Source organism: Sylvia atricapilla, chromosome 6 (assembly GCF_009819655.1).
Source record: "Sylvia atricapilla isolate bSylAtr1 chromosome 6, bSylAtr1.pri, whole genome shotgun sequence".
Lineage (NCBI taxonomy): Eukaryota > Metazoa > Chordata > Aves > Passeriformes > Sylviidae > Sylvia > Sylvia atricapilla.
The window spans coordinates 25,559,009-25,568,596 of NC_089145.1; positions in this window are offsets into that span (position 1 = coordinate 25,559,009).

Sequence of the window (9,588 nt, forward strand, 5' to 3'; positions counted from 1 at the left end):
GGAACTTCCTGTGCATCAGTTTCTGCCCCTTATTTGTCCTATTTCTTGGCACCATCAAGAAGAGCCGGGCTCCATCCTCTGACACCCTCCCCTGAGATACTGATAGTCACCAGTGAAATGAATAAAGATGACAGACATGGGAAAAGAATCCTCTGAGCATGTGAACAGGCACAAATCCTCACTGGGTCTTGGACTGGACCAGGTGGGCTCAGTGTTTGGGAAGGACTCACCACAAATGCCCTGATGCTGTAAAAAATTTAAGCACTTTATCACTGATTGGGGTTTTTTATATACCTTTAGAAAGCTGCAATATTACTGAAAAATTATAGCCAGAAATAAATTTTATCCCTTATGATCACTGAAAGCACTTAAATCTCTACATTTCTGTTCATCTTCAGGCCAGGCATCAGAGCACCACTGGTTTTACAAAAGGGTGAGGCAGATGCAGTGGTGCAAGTAGAAGACTTCTCTCTCCCACTTCAAGGCTTTCCTGGGGCTGAACTTAGGAATGGTTTCCCAGGCACCCCATGTACAGGGTTCAGTTCTCCCACCTGCACAGTAAGGCAGGGAGCCCGTGGCAGTGGTTGTGTTGGAAAGTGTTTGGGTGAAGTGTTGGGAAAACTGCTCAGACTCTCTGACAACTGCTTATGGTTCTGATTCAAGACAGCCATGAGCATTTTCCCTCCCTGATGCTTCTCGCACTGGCTGCACAGCTTCTGTGGCCACACACAGTGTCTCTAAGCATGCAGGTGAAAGGAGGAAATATTCTTTTTTTTGCCAGAAAGACATACAAATAGAATAGATTTGATTTTAATTACCGCAAGACAGGGATGCTTCCCACCAAAACTGCCAGAGTTTTATGTGTATCCTTCCTTCATTCCATTAATTATTTACCTTCAGCTTTAATAATACAGTTAAAGGCACTATATATAGCTTCTGCTCTATCAATAAATCATGCTTGTGTGTCTTCATATTTATCCCATAAAATTGTAAGTACCAATATGTTTGCATGGATTTGCTAAGCAATTCTAGCAACAAAATTCCCAGTAGTGCATCTCTTGGAGTCTTTGGTGGTGAACTCAAATATTCCTCACTCAATGACAGCTATTTGATGAGACCTTTTATGAGATTTTTTTTTGAGGTCACCAGTCTTTTCACAAGTCTCAACAATCTCCTTCATCCTCTTCTTATAGCTCTGTGCTGATTTAAAACCCAGTGGTAATATTAAATCTACACGAGCTGCTCCCTTTCCCCTGCCCCCTTCCAGTAGTGAAGGAAACACTAGCACATATTATAAATTGCAATCAGTTTACTGAAAAACTGCAATAACCACAATATTAATAAAAGAGTGTACAAAAGAGAGATTCTTTTACCCACGAAAGGGTGTTCGCCACCAAACTAATAAAAACACTTCCCAAAGACCACACCCAGTGTGGTTTTCCATGACAAAGGCAAAATGATGACCGGCCCTGTGCTGGGCAGCATGCTGTATGGGAAAACAAAAGCAGAATGTTGGAAAGGCTTGCAACATACCTTTCCCCCCTCAGACCAAAAACACTGGAAGAACGGGGACAAGGCAAAACCTGGTGGGACCTGACAGGGCTCTGAAGCAGGTCAGAGGACCCTCCTCCCAGGCCTGACTTTGTGGAAATGGGATTGGAGAGCTTGGCGGTTCCAGCGGCAGCTCCAGTGGCTGCTGCAGTCACAGCAGCTATAGCCTGGGCTCCACATGCCTCAGCTGGGCTCTACCATGCTGCTGCTTTCTCTCTTTTTTTTCCTCTCGGAGCAGCTCACCAGCTCTTGGGTTCACTGGCGTGTCTTTGAGCACCAAACCAGAAAAGCCGCATCCCCGAGCATAGCAAAAGATGCCCACCCTTCCACTTCCAGCCCGACTTCCTCCGGCTTCTACCATGTTCTTGCCCTGACATGAATGGTATGGAATTATACAGTGCTAGAAACTCTATCCCTTTCCTCTATAACCATAATGAACTCATCACAGTTTGATGTGACTTCTTGACCTATCATCAAACCCAAGAATACACACAGTATCATAAGGGCAATGCACACAAGCCACCTTCCCCATCCCATAAATCCAAGGCACTTTGGTACATGTGATCCACAATTCAGGCTCAGTCCAACAAACTAGTCTTTGGGTTGCATTGCTTGAAACAGTTCTCCCATTTGTTCAGCAATCTCCTTCATCTTCTGACGTGCCTCTTCTATGGTGGTGGTGGCATTATGGACAGTGATGCAGCATTCCCCATCCGTTAGGTTTAGCATCCCACACACTCCATTCTCTTTCAGCAACAACATATCTAGGGCTAATTGGTTCTGCAAAGCCATTTTCGATGCCTGCTGGGCGTGCACATTTGGTTCCCTGAGTGAACGTCCGGTCCAGTTGCTTAAGACATGGACTTGCCTAGTTAAGTTCTCCAAGACATATTTGTGTCGTTGGGTAACTCCACTGGACACAAAAAATGATTCTAAGTCTAAAGCAACATTTTGTCCCCAGGTATAATAGTCGGGGACTTGAATCCCCTGAATCCACCCTTTTGCATCTGTTGGATTGTGGATTTCTCTCCGCACTTTGCTGTTATGATAAAGTGTATAATTGAATGTTTTAGATGGACACATGGTAGGAAATCCAATAGTACACTGGAGTCCAGCCATATCATACATGTTCAAGTGGGAATACATTTTCCCATCTGAACATGCCCATACTGTTCCCCGTGGAGCCGGATATTTTGCTTGTGAACACTGATACAGGTCACCTTGGGGAACTTCCTGTGCTTCGCTACTTGAATTCCAGACCCTTCTTCGGTCAGGGCCATGTGTAATGGGAATGCCACAGGACAGTGCTGTCTCCGAATTTTCATAAGACCCATTGCATCTGGTGTCTTGGTTTAGATAGCCATAGTTGGGATAATCCCAACAGGTACACATGTCCCGGATAAAAGTTCTCAGCTCCGAGAGGTACCAGGTTTCTATAGGCTCACCTGCTCCTGTGGTACAATCTAATACACGGGAACAATTCAGAAAGGAGGTCTCTGATGTACTTTGGGTAAAGCTTCTACGGTTCCTCACTTTCCAGCAGATGCTCTCTCCATTAGGTAGTGTGGTCTGATAGTCCTTACAGTCTGATTTCTCCACTTCCCATTCTACTATTTTCCCTGTGGGGGCCCTGGAAGCCCATTGTAGGGTAGATATAGGGTCAAAGATTTGTTTCAGAGACCAGGCCCACTCATAATTTGTTCGGTTAACTTGGTGTGCTGTTCCTGGGCTATCAGGGATTTGTATACACCATCCTGCATCCCAGTGTAAATTGTACTCATGTTCGAAAAACCCACCCTCAGCAGGGGAGTCCCACCATGGGACCACTGTGCAAGGAATAGAAGTGACATTTTGCCATGTCTCAGTAGAGTTGGTGTCTAATGACCGATAGCATGTTTGATTCCATAAATGGCTCCAGGTGGAGTCTCGTGGGAGTTGGTAAAAGGCGTTCTTGTATTCTACCCATGTCCCATTTGCATCCCATTGTTGTCCTTTCTGGTCTAGGAACCGGGATTCAACCATTCCCCAGGTAGCATTTCCTCCTGTTTTTTTAAGATTATCCAGTTCTCTTGTTAATATTTCTGAAAAATTTAACCAAATCATCATGAACCTAAACCCCTCTGATGCAGAGTTGGGGAGGTTAATACATATTCCTTGATTTGTATGATTCCAAATATGCATAAATCCTTGTATCAATTCCCAAGCTAAATTTGGTTCAGTACTCTGATTCTCAGTCGCTTGAGACAAAATCATACATCCATAACATAAGAGTAAAAACTTTTCCCATACCATTTTTTTTCTAGTAAAAAGGCAAAATAGGCTTAGCAAAATCAAACTAAAAAATACACAAAATGATCCGTCCACTCAACAGTTGAAAGCATAGGTCCAGCAGTGGATTTCAGATAATCTGTAAAACATATACATGCATAAAAACAAAACATAATTAAAAGTAGGGAACAATCCACCACCTGGCACACAAGTTAAATGGCTTTTTTAAGGTCGGGGTATCAATCCCACTCTTGGTAATTCTGCCAAAACCAACTGTGCTAGGTAATAGAGAGGATTTGCAGGGTCTTTAGCATCTTTTGTACCAGGAAGCTGGGTGGGGCCTGAAGACAAAATGCTGTGAGTTATGGACATCCATTAACTCCCCAGCAGCTACTGAATCTACTTATCCCATTTGACACCCTCTTGCCCATTTGGGTTCATGAGCTTTCAGGTTCCTCTTCAAGAGTCCACTGGTGCATGCAACAACTTCATTTGCCTGGGGGTAGTATGGAGTGTGAAAGAGCCATCTGATTCCTTCATCCTGTGCCCACTCTTGAACCACCCCAGCAGTTAAGTGACAACTTTTGGATTGGAGGGATTTGGGCCACGACAAATAATTAAACCACAGCTTCAGTCCCTTTACAGTGCTGTGCACTGCTGCTCTTGCTACTGCCTCAGCTTAAGTGAGTTCTGACATTACTTCCACCCTGACTTCAGGAAAGGGCCTATACAGTCCACCTGCCAGGTCTCCCAGAGGCCTTTTCCATATCGTTAGTGAAGGGATGCCTCCTGCAAGGGGTGTTGTTTCTCTAGCCCTGTACAACACAGGTCACAGACTGAGGTGACAGTGCTACACAGCCCCCAAGTGACAGGCCACCCTGTGTTACCAGCTCCCTTAAAAAGATCCTTAAACCCTGAATAGTCTTCCTTGACATGTAACCGCTCTAGCAGATATTTCCATTTTTCTTCTCCCTTTATTGCCATATCCGCCACAGGGGTCAGTGAATCTACCTGATTATTCAACAGGTGTCCCAGATTATCCCTCTTCTGGTGGGCAGGATTCCATCCCACCAAGGAACACTTTTGCTTAACAAGTTTAGGAAGTCTTCCCATTTCTCTCACTGCCATACTGGCAACTCAATAGATTGCCCACTGGTTTTGTTGGCAAAATAGGATCCAATTGGTGCATCCCTTAAAAACAGCATAGGGGTTTGTGTAAATAAACACCAGTTCTTTAGTGTCAGCCTCTAACAATCACCCTGCACATGGCTACCAATTCTCCCATCTGGGCACCTTCTTCTCTCCTTGTCACAATTCTGTCCCCTGAATCAACACTCAGGAACACTGCTCAGTATTTCCCTGTCTTTTAGAGGATGCTTCAGTGAACTACACATTTTTCAGGCGGGGCTTACCTTGAGGAGTAGGTTTTATATAAGAAGGGAGGCTCCTGGTTCAGTAGACTGTCAGGCAATTCCTGTATTTGGAGCACTCTGGGTGCTCCCTCCTCTATCTGAGGCATATGGCAGTGATGACATAACTGCTCATACCACCTTCTTACTGCTTCTCCCTGTGCAACCCCCACACCAGGTGAGGTTCTGACCAGTATGGGTTTCAAGACCTTGAAAGGTCCCACTAGAATAATTGGTCTTGATATACAACCCTTTTTTGGCTCCCTGTAGAGCTAGACTAGCCATAGAGGCACTTCTACCAAACTGAATAAAGTTTTTTTGCATCTTTAGAGCTGTGTAAATAAAATCTGACAGGGCAAGTTGGACCTTCAGGTCCCCATTGCCAAATATGCATTGATAATCCATGAATTGCAAAGCCTCATTTGATATAAAGTGGATCTCTTGGATGCATTGGTCCTAAAACATGATATAACCCAGCCTCAAATACTAACAATTTTAAGATTTCTGCATGGGCAGGGGTCCAGTCACAAGTGATCCTCTGGTATGTTAAATCATGATGAGGGTGGGCTATGATGGAGAAAACGAGAATGTGTTTTCTCCAAATTACCAGCAGGGCAAGGGCATGTTGTAGCTCCTTCTTCTATCCAGGAATTTTAATTTGCTCAAGGAAAGTAAAAGTTTTGGGGTGAACACACACTGTTCCTCCACCATACTTCCAGAAACTTCAGAAGATGGGGGTTGCACCTTTTCTGCTGAAATCTGAAAGCCTAAATTTTCATTGTAAGTAATTATCTCTGTTTGGGCTTATCCTACTATTGTGGCATTGGGGCTGCCCACCAATATATTGTGCATGTATTGATCTGCACTTTAACTCCCTCCACAGGCATCACTGCAGAGCATACCACCTTCTCCAGATCCCAGCACTAACATCCCTGGCAGGATGCAAGAGCCTGTCCACATAGATCTGGACAATGCACTCCCTGACTCTGTCTGCTCTCCATCTCACTCAGATCACCCAAGTGAAAAATGTCTTTCTTCCTGATATGGACCTCCTGCTTTAGTTCTCTTTCACTGGCCCCTTCCTGGCAGAAGCTGTGCTACTGCCAAGCATCTTCATTTGCTGCCCAGGCCACTTTGGGGCTGAGAAACAAGGGTGAGATTTGTACACACTTTTTCACTCTGTGCACATGGCAACTCAGCAGGAAGGCAACTACTCCACCTCCCATCTACCAGGCAGGAAAATATTGGTGACTATTGCTCCTCACCTCTGATTCCCAGAGGCTGGGACCAGCAATCCACTTCTCACAGGGAGCAAGTAAATTGTTTGCAAGTACATTTCACGCTAATTTCAGTCACTGATCAGTGCTAATGCTGCAGACTTGGCACCCTCCCACCCTTGGTATGTTGAAATAGTTCGTGCATATTAGATTTCTTCCACTTTTAAAAACCCAGCAGAACTCAGGCATGATTTATTGAGAAGCTGGAAAGGACTTGGATTTTTAAAACCACAGTTATCTGCCATAGGGATAGGCAGAACACATGAGAAAATGCAATGTGTGGAAGTAAATCTCTGGCCCAATCTCCGAAAAAAACCGAGTTCAACCACTGTGCAGGCACAGCCACACAGTGGTTTCTCTTATACTACTACTATAATTGATTGTAAAATACATGGCAAGAAATGTGGAGAGAAACCTTGTGGGAAAGATACTCAGACACAAGAGTTACTGCCTCTAGAATTTGTGACCTACATTTGGAATATTTATACCGTTTTCAGGGTATCTCATTCTTGACCAAGGCTGGTTAAGTGAGATGCTCTTGGTTCTAAGAGAAAAAAGGGGGCCAGGATGTTTTACATTTGTTTATTGGCTTTATGCAAGGTATTGGTGTAAAACCATCAACCAAAGGCCACTTCAGGGCAAGAAGGCAGGAAGGAGCACCCTGCTATGGTACCTTCAGCGAAGGGAAGCTACTGTCAGGGAAGGGACTAGCACAAAAACACCTGGGATCTCACTGAGGCTCTGACTGATGCTGAGAATGCAGAAATGCTCCCTTCCAGCCCACTTCCCTCGCAACTGCACAGCAAAAACTGAAACCTCCACAGACATCTCCTTCTTTTTGTGCACTCCTAGCATGAGCCCACACCTACTGGCTATTTATTTATGGAGCTTGTTTCCACAACGAGGCTCCCACGGGCAGAATTCGCTTGCTTGGACCCTCTTTGATATCCATAAAGAGCAGAACACGCATCCCAAGCCAAGTGTTCCCTGCCCTGTCATCACAGGCTTCAAAGCCCTTCAAAGAGGAGGATGCCTGCTTGAACAGGCACAAAACACACAGTTGGAAGCAAAGGGTGCTGCTTAGCTCTCTGCAAGAAGCCTCCTCCACACACAGCTCTACATAAACTTGGCCAACTCTCTCCCTACCAAAACACTCAAGAAATACAGCGCGTCTTCAAACTGCTTCTCTGGGGAACTCTCAGCACAACAAGACAACTAAGCAGCCATTGCTAAGGAGGTTGCATGTTCTTCCAGGAACCCTTTCCTCAAAGCCTTGCCTTCAATACACGTGGGACCTGCAGACACAACCAATGTAAGGAAAACACTTTGCTCTCTTCTTAGGGCACCTTTTCCCATGTCCCTTGCAAGCCCTTGCAGCACATCAGCAACAGCCCCTTGGCCATCAGGAGTCATCATTCCTACCCACCAGAGCTCAGAGAAAACATGCAGGACAACTCACAGACTCCTGAGGATCAGCACTAACCCCAGCATCCTGCAGCCTGCAACTGGCTACTTGAAAGCTCCCCTACACCACCCGTTTGCCCACAGGGAGCACCGGCCAGCCAGCATGAACAACACACTGAGACATTGTCCTAGGAACACAGGTAAGGGATTGGGAATGCTGCCCAGCATCTTTCAGCACTTCTGCACTGCACAACACATCGACTCTTCTATGGCCACACTATTTTCTGCTGTTATACACCCTATCTATATTAGAAGTCTCACAAAAAAGTTTTCTGTCATGGTCTGGATTTGCCGTGGACACTGTATGAAAAGTCCACCAGCTCTGCAGGAAGTTTTACAGGCGTGGTTGGGTGGAGAGATTTCAGTCAGACTAAAAGAAAACACAAGAGCACAGAACGTAATAAAGCCACAGACTGTTTCGAGGGCCAAGATCCACTTCTGAATCAACCAACTTTAGTGCAAGTGTGAGCCTGGGCAGAGGCTCAGTTTTGACAGTGAGGAACCCCAAGCACCGGTGCCACACCAGTGTGTCACGGCAAAAGGCGCTTCCTTTACAGAGAAATGGAGCTCCACAAAGCTCTCGCAGATGCTCTCCAGCAGCAGCGTTTAAGCTTTGAGGCCAAGGCCGCCCCGCTGGGCCGCTCTCGGCAGCTCGGGCCGCCACTCACCTGCGCCAGCGCCGCGCCGCTCCCGGCAGCTCCGCGCGCCCCGGGCGCCGCTTCCGCCCCGCCGCCGTCACTTCCGCGGCCGCGCCCCGGGGCCTTGCCCTCAGCTGATCGGGTTTTCATTGCTGCTCTTGACGCCTTAAGCACGGCCCTGGTTCCCGGCACTGTGGTTACGGCTGCCTGCTGTTCCCGCCCGGCCCGGGGCTCCTGGAGTCCCGCCTTGGGCCGCGGCTGTGGGTCCGCCCTGCGCTTGTGCGGCCCACGGCAGCGGCCACAGCATGTGGGGCATCCTCAGCGAGTGTCCGCACACACACAGACGCGTTCGAGTCCACGCAGCAGCTGCGCCTTGTCATTGTCGGAGGGCGTGGCCGTGCCCCAGGCCGGAGGTGTTTCGGGAGAGCGGATACATAAAGCTCTGTGAACGTGGCTGTAATTTATTATGCGTTGCTTGTTTGTAGTGCGTGCCAAACTTCGTAAGGAACTGTTGGGAGAGCTGTCGGAACTTGCAGGAGTTTTGATTTTAATGTTGGTTATTGATTTTAGTGCTTGGTCAACTTTCAGCCTCTTTAGCTGGGCAATGAATTCTCTGAGCTTGAGAACAGGCACAATTCCCCACTGGGGCTTGGGCTGGAGCTGGTGGGCTCACTGTTTGGGAAGGGCTCACTGCAAGGTCTCTCATGTCATAAGCATTGAAGCACTGGGGGTTTTTATCCCTTCAGAAAACTGTGATACTAAAGCAAAATTACAGTCAGGAACGAGTTTTATCTATTATGGCCATTGAAATCACTTATATCTATGGAAATAGATAGACCGCCTTAAGTATATTGTCAGGGAAACAGGACTGTGATTAACTCACAAAAGATTGGAATGAAAATTTCAATTTTGTTAAGTGGTGGACAGCAAACATCTCCCTCAGCTTCATGTCTTCTGATGAGCAACCATGTTCTTGACATG